Here is a 14,959-nt window from a genome sequence, read left to right as displayed (position 1 = left end):
GCCCTCCATTAGATTTGGCTACTCTAGAATGCGGGGTGGGGGGGGGGAGATTGGTCTTATATTGGAAGTGCAAGTGGGCTCTGGATGCGAAACAGTAAAGGCTAATGAAGTAGTGAATCAACAGAAGTTGCAACTTCGTCTTTACTGAAAGTTTCACCAAAATAGGTTATATGCTATATGATTTCAGGTTTTATTTACTGATATAACATTATGCTATAAAGTTATAATTGTTCTGTTAGACACATCACTGATTCATATCATATCCCCTTTAAATACAGCAATAATATAATGGCACTTGCATTCAAATTAGCGGGGCTTGTAATGCATTCTCCCCAAATTCAAAGCCTCATCCCATTCTGAGTCAAGCTCAACCTACACTGAATATGGTTGAAATGATTCTGCTTTCTTTTCAGATCATATAAATCAGATCATATAAATCTATAAGTAAACAGCTATCCAGTGGTCTCTTCATATAAATCTATAAGTAAACAGCTATCCAGCGGTCTCTTCCAGTTGCTTTCTCTCCCTCCCCAAGCAAAAAGAAGAAGGCACATGGAGCCAGGCAGTGGAGGGAGCTGTCTAGACAGAACTCCCATTGTGCTAGTCTCCTGGAAGGAGTGTCCTTGAACATGTTTGAGAGAATCACTTCATGTTGTCCTTCATGGAATTTGTTACTATTTCCTGTGTCTAGGACTAAACTGAGTAGCCAGTTCTTATTCTTCATGGTAGGAAACAATGTCCAAGGAGGATTGGGTGGTAGTTTTATCTATCTCATGAGTCAATCTGCGAGGTAAACTTTAATTTTGTGGTTCTTTCTCATTCCTTTATTTTCACTCGCTTACCCCAAATACATTAGTTTGTATTATATATGGAACGTCAATACAAGTGATTATTTGTGGAACGTCAATACAACTAAAGATGTTTGCACACCTACCAGTTCAGCACATGTCATGTTCAGTGATTGTAAACAAACTGATTTTTTGGTTGTGGTGAGTTTTTCAGGCTGTGTGGCCGTGGTCTGGTAGATCTGGTTCCTAACGTTTCGCCTGCATCTGTGGTGGGCATCAAAAAACTGATGTTTTGATTCACTGATGTTTGCTGACTATTTGACAGGTAGCTTCCCCCCATTTCTTCAATTCAGCAGAACACAATGCAACTTGAGTTCTGCTTCCTCTTGCCCCTCCTCCTTTGTACTGTCATTGCTTTTGGTGGACAATCGGTAAATAGACAGTTTAACAAGTCCCAAATCTTATCAATTAGTTTTAAATAAATATTGTGGTTTTTTTTAAATGTACCATTCAGTGTGTGTCCTTAACGACTGATGGCTGCTGATCAGTTTGGATTGGCAATATTTTCATGCTCATGCAATTTTACAAAAAAAAATGTGAAAAGCTGTTCAGCAGGCGTTCAAGTCATGCAGTACTGATCAGCAGACTGATTTACACAGTCTAACATGGCAAGTTCAATTATCAAACAGATTTGCAGTGAAATTCAGGGCGCCTTTACATACGACACTTTATTAACTTGTGGAATTCACTTGCACAAGATGAAGTGATAGTCTCTATTATTTTAACATTACTTTAAGGGATTATCTTAACCTGATCTAGACAAATCCTTGGAGGATAGGTCTGTCGGTGACTGTTCCTCATAATGAAGTGAACCTTCACATTCAGAGGCAATATCTGTAAGGTCATTGAGTATCAGTTGCTGTTGGACAATACTGCCTTTGTGCTGTAGTTGAGCATCCCAGAAGGCTGGCTACTGTGTAAAACAGGATGCTGAACTAGATGAACGAAAGGCTCTTCTAATCTTTGTAAGTTCTGTGAAAGAATTTGGCTATGTAGATAGGAGCTGGCAATTCCTACTGGGTTAATGGAGGCAGATTTAGTCCTATTCCTAATGATATCATTTTCAGTTTCACTTCTGGCCTGGCTTTAGGACAGTGATATCTTTGGTAGCTCTGATCACAGGCATATCCGCCTGGGAACATGGAAGGAAGGAACATGTCCCTGGGCGCAATTAATCTGGTCACATGAGGGGCACAAAATCACACACACCCCGTGTGACTAGATGCCTTCCGCCACAAAGACGATGAGGCAGCAGGAAGTCCTGCCACCTCATTGTCTTTGGGCTCCCTCAGCCCCACTCACATCATCATTGACATGGGTGGGACCAGGGGAGCCTGAAGACAATAAAGCAGCAGGTGCCTCCTCGTCAACTTTGGCCTCCCTCAGCCTTGCCCACATTGTTGTCAGGGCTCCATGGCGGGGGAGGGGGGGGGCTCTGTGACCTGCAAGGGTGTGTGCCTGGAGGAGGTTTTGTCCCCAGATGCCATTTCCCCTTCATATGCCTCTGGCTCCGCTGGATGGTCTCCAGTTGCAGTGGAATAAAAGGATTTTTTTAGAAAATCGAATTCTTGCCTTGTCTGCTGCCTTTAGTATGGTTGATCATACACTACTATTGTGGCATTTCAAATATGATGTAGGAACTGGAAGTTTGATAGCCATTGGGGGCATTTGATGATGACTTCATTGCTTGCCAATCTTTGCCAAGTCTCATTCAAACTGCTGGAAAAGTTCTTCACACATTAGGGCCACCTTTCCTGGCATGAGCCCATTTGGCAACTGTACTTCGGGGGTAGGGCGGTTTATCAAATCGAATAAATAATAATAAAAATAATAATACTTGGCACAGCAGTGCCTTTTCTCTGTTCCACTCCCACATATACCCACACTCACTAAGGAGAAATCTGCCAGTTCCATTTGTAAACTTGTTTGCCTTGTTCTGAGGAATAGCTTTCCAGAAGAAAAAAAGAAAGGCTTCATCTTTTGTGACATTTCAAAGCAGCTGCAAAGGAAGACTCTAGGAGGGCTTTTGAAGTTCTACAATAAGTGTCTAAAGTTGAAGGGCTTGCATGGATTTTGATTTGCCTGCTGTCTTAGGGGACTGTTATTACTTGTTTTTTGTTCTAATTAGTTGGATTTTTGTTTTAGATGTTTGTTCTGTCCTGGTTCTATTTTGTTTGTGACAGTTGGGTCCCAATTGCTGTGAGAAAAGTAGGCTTATAATTTTAAATTTAAAAAAATCTCCCTATACTCCCTAAACTCATCCTTTTTCTGATGTTGAGTGTCTTGGACCTCAGTGTGTCAAGTGGACATTTTGCCCCCCAGAATCACTGTAATATATCAGGATGATGGGTATTTTGCTAGCAAACCTTCCAGATGTTGTTGATTGGCTTTCTTTCTTTCTTTCTTTCTTTCTTTCTTTCTTTCTTTCTTTCTTTCTTTCTTTCTTTCTTTCTTTCTTTCTTTCTTTCTTTCTTTCTTTCTTTCTTTCTTTCTTTCTTTCTTTCTTTCTTTCTTTCTTTCTTTCTTTCTTTCTTTCTTTCTTTCTTTCTTTCTTTCTTTCTTTCTTTCTTTCTTTCTTGCCTGCCTGCCTGCCTGCCTGCCTGCCTGCCTGCCTGCCTGCCTGCCTGCCTGCCTGCCTGCCTACCTATGAAATTTTAACATTTCTCAGAGAGTATTAAATGATTGCTTGCTGGAATATGTGATGGAACAGTTGAAGGAGAAATCTGAAATCTAATTATGCTCACACATATATGTGCATGGTGCATGTGTGCAAATATACAGCTTTACAGTGTTTCACTTAGTTGTAAGATGCTTTAAGATAGGCTTTAAGGATTGCCAATGGAGTTCTTGTAATCCTCCTCTGATCTTCTCAGTGCATCAGAACCCTGGTTTATTGACATGTAATGAGATCAGAATGTCACTACATCAATGTCAATGTAAACACTGCTAAGTTAAGTAACAGACGCCTTACAAGATCAGCAAACTAATCTCCTTTGGGATGCCAACTGGCTTTTGTTAACACTTAAGCTTAGGATTGTATCTGTTCGCTCTAGTGCCTGATTTCCAACAAGGATGGGAGCTTTGACACCCTCCCCTCCAGTGTTTAAAATGTGTGGCACTATTGACATTCTGATTATTGTGGGATCGTGTCTAGGAACAGATGTTATTGACCAGATAAAACAAACAAACACATCATTAACCACAGACCCCCAGCCGTTTCCTGAGAAACTCTACCTTATTACTTGTTAAATTTGTTAAGTCTTCCTTTATCACATGCAAATAATATACAGGGTTTTAAAAAATCTTGGTATTTTGTATTTCCAAGATCTTCTTGTGTTTTCATTTGCAATATGAGAACATTTTGACAAGATAAATTATTTAAATGAGGGGGGATGGGGAAGGGGAGAGGTAATAGGCTGATCCTACTACTGTTACAATTATTAGAAGAGGCCCATTTGGAGCTCTGTAAAGGCACAGCCAGAACTGTAAGCACATAAGGGCCAAAGCCACACGAATCAGCTGCCTGTGTGCAAGTGCTTCTTTAAATAACCATGTATAGGTGTCTGGGACCTCAGCACTGTCAGATTTCCTGTATACATGGACAGATATGTTTAAAACTGTGTGCATGTGTGTTGGTTTAGTATATGTTTGCTACAAACAAGCAAACAAACATAACATGTGGAGCTACCTATTTCAGAATAAGTATCAGAGCCTGTTCTGAAGCTCAGTTTGAAGAAAATTTCAGATGGCCAATTTATGTAGATTCAAAACACGTGGGGAAGGTGGGGCACAGTAGCGGTCTTTGCCCCTGCATGAATGTGTTCATTTGAAGGTCTGGAAGGAACCTTCCCAAGCACACCCATGTAGGGCTATCTCCATGAGGTTGTAAAGAAACCAAGGGTCCTCAGTGTATATAAAAAGTCTTACATAGCCGACCCTTGTCATTCATGGATTAATGATTTGTAATTTTATATAAAGGTCATTTGCAGTCCAGTTATGCAATGCAGTCTCTGTTGGAAGTAGCAATGTCTAATGTGCAAAAGGACTGAGAAGACGATCCAGCAGGGAGTGGGCAAGTAGTCAGCTAAAGTGGATTGTAAAGTTAGTGACCCCTCCATCCTTTTGTGTCACCCCTTGTCTGTCCTTAGACTGATACTGCCAGGTCTAATATCCTGCTTCTTCTTGGAAGTTAGTTGAAGAAACACTTTCTAGCTAGCAAGACTTTGTTTGAGTGTGTTCAGCCTTACAATAGCAGCATGCTATCTTTCCCTCTTTCCTATCCTAAATGCAGTTCCTAATAATCATTTACCTTTTACCATTTTGATCAATGTGTTAGCTGTTTCTCTGTGTGGTAAAAACCAATAGTCTGTAGTCCAGGGGTGGCCAAACTTGCATAAACTAAGAGCCACATCAAATAAACTTCAGATGTTTGAGAGTCACAAGACATGAAAAAATATTACACACACATTTTATTGTTACATGCACATTTTGTTATATAAATGTGAAGAAATACATGTACATAATGATAATAATCCATGGATATATTTTTATTATTTTTATTATTTTATTAAATATTATTATTTTATTTTATTATTTTTATTATTAAATGAGATTGCCAAAAATAAAAACAGAAGGGGTACAAACATATTGCTAATGATAGTTACTGGCTCTTACTACTAGTAGAAATATTGAGTCAGGAGCAAGGACACACATATACAGCATGAGTTTAACAAATTTTATTTAAATAGGTGACCCAGGTCATAATTTATTAATTATGCTAACATGTTTAAAGGGCAGGCTGGACTAGGAAGCCTACTGGTGGTTTCCTTTGTTGGGCAGATCTATTATGGCTCCAGACATGGCCAGGGGATTTCTATTGGCCTTGTTTATCCTTGTCTGTGCATGAAATGTGCCAACAGATGCCAAGCCTCATCCCCTCCCTTGATGTGGCAGAAAGTGTCTATCATGTTTGAAGTATGTTGTTCTGCAACAAAAGTACTCCTTCCTAAACCCACCCCACTGTGGCAGCTGTGATGGGTTGTTCCAATATGCCCTCTATCTTGCCTGATATCTCAAAAGTCTTGCCAATCATTCCTTCCTTTTATGAACAATTCATCCTGTTCCTGCCCAACTACTTATGGTCTAAACAGTCAAAGACCAGGCCTAGTTAATTTAGTGATATCATGAAGCTGGTAAATCCTCCCAACCCCCAATCCCCCCCCCCCCCGCCCAACCACACAAGCTCCCCAGCAGCCAGTCAGGGAATACCTAAAATTCCTGCTTGGCCAGGAAATGAATAACCAGTCAATCCCACAGTATCCCAATGGAGGGAAGGGGGGATTGTAAAGCCTACCCAGAGTGGGTGTGGTTTGCTTTATAAAAGCTCTCATGGTGTCTCCCTGCTGCACCTCGTGCTTTCAGCCCCATCAATGCTGCTTCTTTCCTCCTTTGAAAGAAGGGTCCCGGGAAACAGATCCATGGCTTTAATGCCATGAAAGCCCCTTCGCATGTTTTCCTATGGATTTTGTAGTATAGGTTTGCTCCTGCACCAATTCAGTAGGTTTAAAAGAGAAGTTTGCTGCTTAAACTCTGTCTATTGTACCAGTTCTCTCATTTCTGTCCTTCACCACCCAGTGCTCTTGGCATGAAAAATATGCTTGGTATTTGCAAAATGGATGAATAATTGAAGAGGGAAAGACCCTATTCCATCAGATATAGAGGAACAGAAATCAATAAAGGGCTGTAGATGTATTGTAATCTATGCCATTTCTACAGGAACCTGCCTGTGTCGGATAAATGTAACCCAACAAGACCTCTTTCAAAAACACTCCACCTGTCAAGGCGAGAAAGGTCACATTGTTTGAAAATGACTAATGATTAGTTTACAATTCTTAGAGTATACAAGTTCCATAACAATGGAATTAATCTTTTGAGGGACAAAAATTAGAAGGTAGTTTACTCCCAAGGGAGATGTGCTGGGGTTTTGCATTATTAGTTATGATGAGCGCACTCATCGGGACAGACAGCAAAACCCCGGGATGTCTCATTGTTTAATCAGTTCGGGTAATATCAAGTTGATTAATCAGCTGCACTTCGTTCTGACAGAGGCTGTTCAGTTTCGCAGCAGTGGTAATATTTCCATTCCATATAATGTAGTTGTAGTTGAACTAATAGGAATTCTGCTCCCCTATACTGGACAGCAAGAGCAACCTTTTGTTGCTTTTGATTGCCCTTGTTGTCTGCACAACGCTAACATTTTTTCTCAGATAACAGGATTAAAGTTTTCCGTGTTTGCACTGAAGGCTGAATGAATGGGCCCCACAATGAGACTATTGTGCAAAGCTGTTTGGTATCACCAGCCCTTTGAGACAATGGGTGGAGATGCACATTCCTAGCTTTGTGGAAAGGTAGATGGTAAAGCAGAGGACGACAACAGAGGAGTAGTATTGTACTGTACTGTCAACATCAGGATGTACTGTGCAGATGCACATCCACTCCACATGGATGTGTATGAACCAACATGAGAATCTGCCTTTGGGCATGATTGGATTAAATGGGTCTGTATGGAAGGCATACGCTTTGTGAAGGGGCTCAAGCCCCAGGCACAACTGCTGTGCATCATGAGGGAGTGTATTTGACCTCCAGCTCCCCTCCCTCCATACCCCAGCAGTAATGATCTGAAGCATGTGTTCTCTGCTGCCTCCTCCTCCTCCTGCATCATCATCCCACCAGCTTCCGCTTCCATCCGCCCGCTTCTGCTGCTAACAGCTCACCCTCTGCTTGTGCTTCTGCCACCTGTGGCTGTCTCTTCACCAAATTGACCCCTCTCATGCACTGGCACCCTCCCAGCACCACCCGCCTGCCTGCCTGCCTCTGGTCCTCCACTCCATCCTCTGATGCTCCAGACTCAGTTTTGCAGGCTTTGCAACCGACTTTTGGATTAGGACCCACTGGTTGGGAAATGAAGGCTGTTGCAAAAACTGCCCTCACCAATAGCAGCAGAGAGTTGGTCCCGTTCAGCTATTCCCAGATGAGTATGCTGTTCCATTTTCCTTGCTTTCTTCGTGTCACAGATTTTCAAAAAGTATTTTCTGTCAAGTTATTTCTTGATAATTGTTAATGGGGAAAATCGTTGGAAGATCGCACCTGAGGGAAAACAACCTGCCTAGTTATGTGGGCTGCTTTCATATGTTGAAACAAATAGGGTGAACACAGGAATGTGGGGGATCTGTATCAAAGTATTACAAAGGTGACACTTTCAATGCTAATAATTCTGATTTCTCAAAGGAAAATGTTGTTCTATACATAATGTTAAGGTTTACAGAATTCTGAATAACATTAAGCAAAAAATAGTGTTTTGCACACTTTAAACAATTGTTAATTATCTAGTCTTTTAACTAATCAGTATGAAATAAAAAACGAAATTAAATGTGAAATCACAAAACCTTAATAATGTTCTGTTTCATTTGGGAATAATAACCCAGTAAGAGAAAAGGATCCTATTAACAGAAAGCTTTTTGAACGTTTTTGTGTTGATTTTATGAATTTGCCTTTCCAGTTCAATGCATGTAATTCAACTACTGTGTATTTTAAATGATTTTCTCTTAAGAAGCAATAATGTTAAATAGTTACATTTGTCCTAAAAACATAGAAACTCACTGGATGTTCTGAACAGAGAAAGATCTCTTTTGGCCTTTTCCCCATTGTCTATGATTGGCCACATCTGAAACCTTGCAGATTGAAACTTTTGGAAGACAGATTGAGGATATTATTTGCATATCACGTTCAGCTCTAAAATGAATGAAGGGGCTGTAGGCCTTTGATTCTATTCCACCATCAAGGAATCCTAACAATATAGAGCTGGGGTCTTTCTCTATTTTCATCTGTCTCTTCTTCTTTCTCTTCACCTATCTCTTCTTTTTCTCTTTTCATCTCTCCTTTCTCTTTTCAACTATCCCTCTTTTACTGTTTTCCTCTTTCATTCTTTCTCTTTCCATCTTCTTCTCCTCATCTTTCTCTCATTCTCTTTCCATCTTTTTTTAATCTATCTCCATCTTTTTTCTTTCTCCCTTGCCCTCTTTTCTTCTCCTTTCTAGAATCGCAGATCCTATCTTTTCCAGAACATCAAAACATTATTAGCAATATTATTAAATCCCAAGAGCTCACAAGAAAGTTCCTCTCTCATACAGAACCTTAGCTTTCACAGGCTGTTATTTTCTAATAATGGGGAAGAATTATAAGAACTGTTGTCTTTTGGTCAGGGGTGGGGGGTGGCAGAGAAGAGTTATGACATGGAGATGATCAATGATTGAAAACATTCCTTGGAGTAGAGATGTCTACTGTACAGATGGTCTTTATTTTATGCCTTTGCCGCACATGGATGGAGACACTTGTGGGTAGAAGTATTTCAGGGAATGGGGAGCCTTGCTTTGATACAGTTATCTAAAAAATGGGTGTCTGGTGTTTGTGGGGTGCAATTTCAGTTCTTGCCCCAGGTACCATTTTCTGTAACTACACCCCTGGTCGAAGGGCATGGTAGTTCCATCTCAGAGTTCGTGCTCTCCCTAAATCAAACAAATATGAGTGTTCTCCAGCCTCTCTTTTAAACACCAAGACAAAGGAAGGATGAGTTCTTCATGGTTCCTTAAGACTTTTAAGTGAGTGCTGGTGTGGCACAGTGGTGAATGTGCTGGGCTAGACCTGAAGAGGCCCAGGCTGAAATCACCACATATAACATCTTAGCTTCGCTCCCCCTTTTTTTGCTGCAGTTGATTTATGGCAACTCCTTAGGGATTTCAAGGAAATACATTCAAAGATGGTTTGCTATTGCATGCCTCTGTGTAGTGACCCTGGACTTCCTTAGAAGTCTCCCATCCAAGTACTAACCAAGGCTGATCCTGCTAACTCTGAGATCTGACAAGAACAGGCTAGCTAAGCTATCTAGGCCGGGCAAGCTTAACCTACTCCACACATTGCCCTGAGCTCCTTAGAAGAGAGCTGGTATGGTGTAGTGGTTAAGAGCAGCAGAACTCTAATCTGAAGAACTGGGTTTGATTTCATACTCCTCCACATTAAGCCTTGGGTCAGTTGCAGTTCTCTCAGAACTCTCTCAGCCCACACAGAGGAAGGCAATGGAAAACCACCTCTGAATGTCTTTTTCCTTGAAAACCCCATGGGGTTTTCATAAATCAGCAGTGACTTGATAGCACTTTCCACCCCCACCTTAGAAGAAGAGAATTCAATCAATCAATCAATCAGTCAGTCAATCCGAATGTCCCAGCTGTTCCGTGATGCTTCTGCCAATAACTTTTCAATGACAACACCATGGTATCAGATTTGCTACACTGCCAAGACAAGGCTGCTGCTGTCAGGAAGATTATTTCATATTCTTATTGGGAGAGGTGTGTGTGTTGATTCAATTTCAGTTCAATCTTTAATACAGTTTTCAACTAGTACTGGAGTAGGTGGGAAAAATTCAAGAACCTCTCTCCATTGCAAGAATAAATAATGCAACGCAAGTCTAGAAGAGTGCACAACATTGCTGTTTACATCTGAGTGCATGATAAATGTGTGTGTGTGTGTTTTTAAATAAGTTGAATACTCCAGTGCTGTAGTGGTACTGGAGGTAGAGGGGTACATACAAAGAGGAAAAAGATCTGAACAGGTTGCATAAATAGTTTTAAATATCAGTCCTGGGAGAAAAGAATAGTCATTGGTATCATTATTTGTATTTATGTCTCTTTAAAAGTTAGTTCCTAAGATTCCTTTCTGTTCCTGCATAACTGAGATGATGCTTCCTAGCTAATAGTTCTTTACTAACTGGGGCTACGCTGGTGAAGAGCATCTTCATCCTAACCAAATGGATACCCTTCAGTTTGTCCTCTTAAAGTAAAAGGAGCTTCCATTCATTACTACGGCAAAAATTAAAATGTTGCAGTTGGATGCACTGTGGCTGTAAAACCAAAACTGCAGGATACTCCTGACAATGCATGTGACCCATCTATGACAGAGATCCTCCCTGGGTCAGTGTATCTGCAGTGTTCCTATGTGCAGAAATGCTACATTTCAGGGAAACTTATTTTTCTCAGGTGTGGAATATTGTGGTTGAAATGCTGGGACTCTATTAATGTATCTATTAATGGGCAACAATGCCCTCCCCCCAATAAAAGATTAATATTTTACCTGGGTACTCAACATCTCAACAACGTTTTTGTATGTTCTACAAACAGTTGTCTAAAGCATTGCCAGACAGGAGCCATACCATCATTTACAGAATTGGCTTTTTAAATGAGCTTGAAATTAGAGACCCAGGGTGTGAAATATGGAAGTTGTCCGAATTCTCAATAAATTACTTAAATAATTAGGAGTTTGCTGTGCTTTATTCGATTTCCTTCCATCTCTGTGTGTTCCCCCTCCCCTTTTGGCTAATTGCATAATAATAATAAAATGGTAGTGTTTGCATCTTGCCATTCTAAAGAAATGATGACTGTGAGAACAAATGTATGTGCATTAGCACATACTATTATCCCACCAGCAATAGAAAAGAATTGTACCTTTGAATTGCAAAGACCTTCAGCATTATTGTGTTAAAATGGAATCAGTAGCTTAATGGACAAAGACAAGGAGGATTTTTTTTAAAAAAATTACAGCTATAAAAAAGAAATTCCAAGGAAATTGTAGTAAAGCAGATATAAAATGTTGACTCAAGTCTTCCAATGAAAGAAAGGAGAGTTTGGAATATTTAGTAGTAGTATGAAATGTCTGATCCATCCTTCTCAAGATATCTTCACCATTACATTAATACACTAGCAGTGCAGTCCCAAGCAGAGCTACACCCTTCTAAGTCCATTGATTTCAGCTGACTTAGAAGAGTATAACTCTGTTTGGGATTATACTGTGAACATCAAATTGAAAATATTTAATTTTCCTCATCAAATTCTTGTAAAATATACTAATCTTTCTGGGTTAAATGAATGGTTTGGTCAGTAGACAAGTTCTTGGGTGGTAAGGGGCGGGAAACAATATATTCAAGGATTAATATGCATTTGTGTCCTTTTTTAAAAAACAAATTTTCAGACATAAAGAATTGATGTGACTAATTTTGATAATAATGTGTTTTGGCACCTTGGAAGATGAGCCACTGTTATCTACTAGGTAGGGTTTTGAACTTGGAAGTCTGAAAACTACCTCAGCCCATTCCTACTTACTGAGACAAACTATTTTGAGTGGGAATAACTGCTCTAACAAGTACTGAACAGGATAAGTGAGTGAGTGCCTTCTATTTTCCTGCTTCTTCTGTAGCATTTGATAAGGTATCTGTCTCACTTCGTGTACATGTTGTAATTTGTACTCTATTCCTGTATGGTGTCACTATCCCCATGTTAGATGAGGGAAGGATGAATGACAGAGGTTTATCTGAGGTCATATGGAGACTCAGGGCTGATTTGTTCCAGGGATTTACCATCTCATTCTATTAACCCCAGAGATTCTAACCAGATGCCGTGACTATCTTCCAACAGAGAACAGGCATCCCAAACTGATCCATCTTTATTTTATTTGTAATGAGTGAATTAATCTGAATTTCTTCTTTAATTGATTTCCTTGATCAGTAACTGATTCCACTGACCCCAGATTTTAAATCTTGGGATACTATTTGTTTTGCAAGACTTATAGCAAGCGCTCATTGGTTCTGGAGAAAGAAGAGATGAATAGTGGTGGCCTAAACAGCTTGAAGGACTGTAACTGCTTAGACTGGTGTGCTGGAAAAATTTGGTAGTTTGACTGCCACGAATATATGACAGTAATTTAGTGCTCCCAGTAAAGTTATCTTGATAGCTGTAATTTAAGACACTAGTCAGAATACTCAATTCAGAATGGAGACAATACAAAAAGATCCACAGCATCTTGCATCTGGGTGTTCTTTCTTTATTTTAGTGTTGTTGCATGTTTCAAACAACCTTGCACTACTGCTTTTACTTATTTTTTTTACAATCAGAATGTATAGGAATTGGATTTTTTTTTAACATTTGAGATTCTTGTTATTAATGTTGAGAATAACATTGGTTCGAAAGAACTGGCACAAATGTTGGGACATTTTGTTTGTAGAAAGCCTCTTCAAAATGTTCTTGGTGGGAAGCAAATGGCTATGACTACCAAGAGACTTCAACTGAGTTTTAAAGGTCACAGTTTAACACAATAACTTTCATAGCTTTTGTAACCTAAGAAACCTGTTGTAACCTACAACAGAGAATGCATGGACTGTGGTTGATCTCAGCAGGCTACGTTAAGTGGAAGATTAGCCAATAACTAGTAGACTGACGACCATAGCTGTTGCACAAGGGATAGATGGGAGGAGATGTTCACAGTTCACAGTTCAGGCTTAAAAATGGCCTGATGGGAACTATACTTCCCAGGAGACCTTGTGAGCCCCTAGGTCTCCTGGGAACTGTAGTTCCTCAGGTCGTTTTTAGCCTGTACTTGAACAGGCCTTTTTTTCAGCCTGAAAAAGTTATAGGAAAAGGAAAGGAACTAACGTAAGTGTGGGAAGGGGAAAGGGGGGTGGAGGGGAGGTGCTGCAAGGGGGCGCCGCAGGGGGAAGGGGGAGCGGCCTGGGGAAGGGGGAGGGGTCAGGGGGAATTTTGCGCCCCCACGTGACCCAAACCATGCGCCCGGTACGTGGCGCACTCCCCCACTCCCTGGTAGCCCCGCCTCTGCTGGGGGGGGTTGGTGTGCTGCCACAACAACGTGCAGTACTAAGAAGGCTCAAAGCTGAGTCTCTGCTGACAATAGTTTAGCAGGAAATAATTCAAGATATACCAAGTCCATGGGAGAGCAATGTCCAACAGACCAGGCATCAGAAATCAGAAAGGTACACAGCAGCAAGGAGAATCCAAGAATCAAGGTCAAGAAGCCAGTCCATGGTCAGTCAGGGCCTGGAGACAGTAGTGGCATACAAGCAAGGTCAGGAAAAACATGCTTTGCTACCACAAATGCAGTTCCTGCCAAAGGCCTTTTATTCCCCAGAGCTACTTGCCTGAGACGGCTCCTGTGAAGACTCTGGGGTAATACCTAGCAGCCCAGGTGGCGAACCTATGGCACTCCAGGTGTTCATGGACTACAATTCCACCAACTGGCTATGCTGGCAGGGGCTGATGGGAATTGTAGTCCATGAACAGCTGAAGTGCCATAGGTTCGCCACCATGTCCTAGCCTATATCCTTGCTGAGTGGCAACTCTCCTTTAAGGCCAGTCTCAACCTTTGTCTGCAACGCAGGCTTACATCTGGAGACCCTGACCTACTGGCATCCTCCTTAGTCCTGTTAATTAGCTTTGTGCACAAGGTCATTGCTGGTTCAGGGTCCATTGATTCAGTGGGGTCTCCCTGTAAAGCTCTATTAACACTTCCTCAGGTGAACCATCACCTACAGAAGGAGGAACCATGACACCAACTACTGCTAGCCATGCTGCGCCTTTTAAACACCAAAGTGACTCCACAATTACTAGACAAAGTTCTTATCTGGATAAATTCCCAGTACATCCAAACTGAGTGAATTCAAGCACTTTGAGTCCCAAAGTGTGTTTATACAACACTTTGTATTGAAACAGGCCAGCAATTTATGGAAACTAAGGCTTGGGTTAATTAAATTGTAGTTAAATTTAACCAATTAAATTTTGGTTAAAGATCTACTTCAGAGATAAACAGTTTAATGTCATCTATGTTGGCCAACACTTAGCTTTCACTACGATCAGAAGCAGTTTGCCATAAAATTAGCTGGATTTGTTTCACACTTGACTCACGAACCAAGCACGATGAGTTGTACATCTTATGAGAAATAAAGTGAAGACTCAAAGACCATGGGAGACAGCTAACGAAGCCTCATAAACTGAGCATATGCTTCTCAGGGGCTCTCAACATCTTGACAGCCTATGGAGTTGAGACTGTCTCTCCAAATTAGCCTTACCACATTTTTATGATGGCAAGGCTGAATATTTCCCTTTCCTCAGTGCTGACAGGGAGATTTCAACATATCCCATTCCACGAGAGACTCTGCATATGTGGACTTAACATCCCTGCTTCCATAACTCTTATACTACTGGATTGCCAACTGTGTA

This window comes from Sphaerodactylus townsendi, linkage group LG04 (genome assembly GCF_021028975.2).
Source record: "Sphaerodactylus townsendi isolate TG3544 linkage group LG04, MPM_Stown_v2.3, whole genome shotgun sequence".
NCBI lineage: Eukaryota > Metazoa > Chordata > Lepidosauria > Squamata > Sphaerodactylidae > Sphaerodactylus > Sphaerodactylus townsendi.
The sequence above is the reverse complement of the archived record's forward strand: the minus strand, read 5'-3'. Positions refer to the sequence as shown.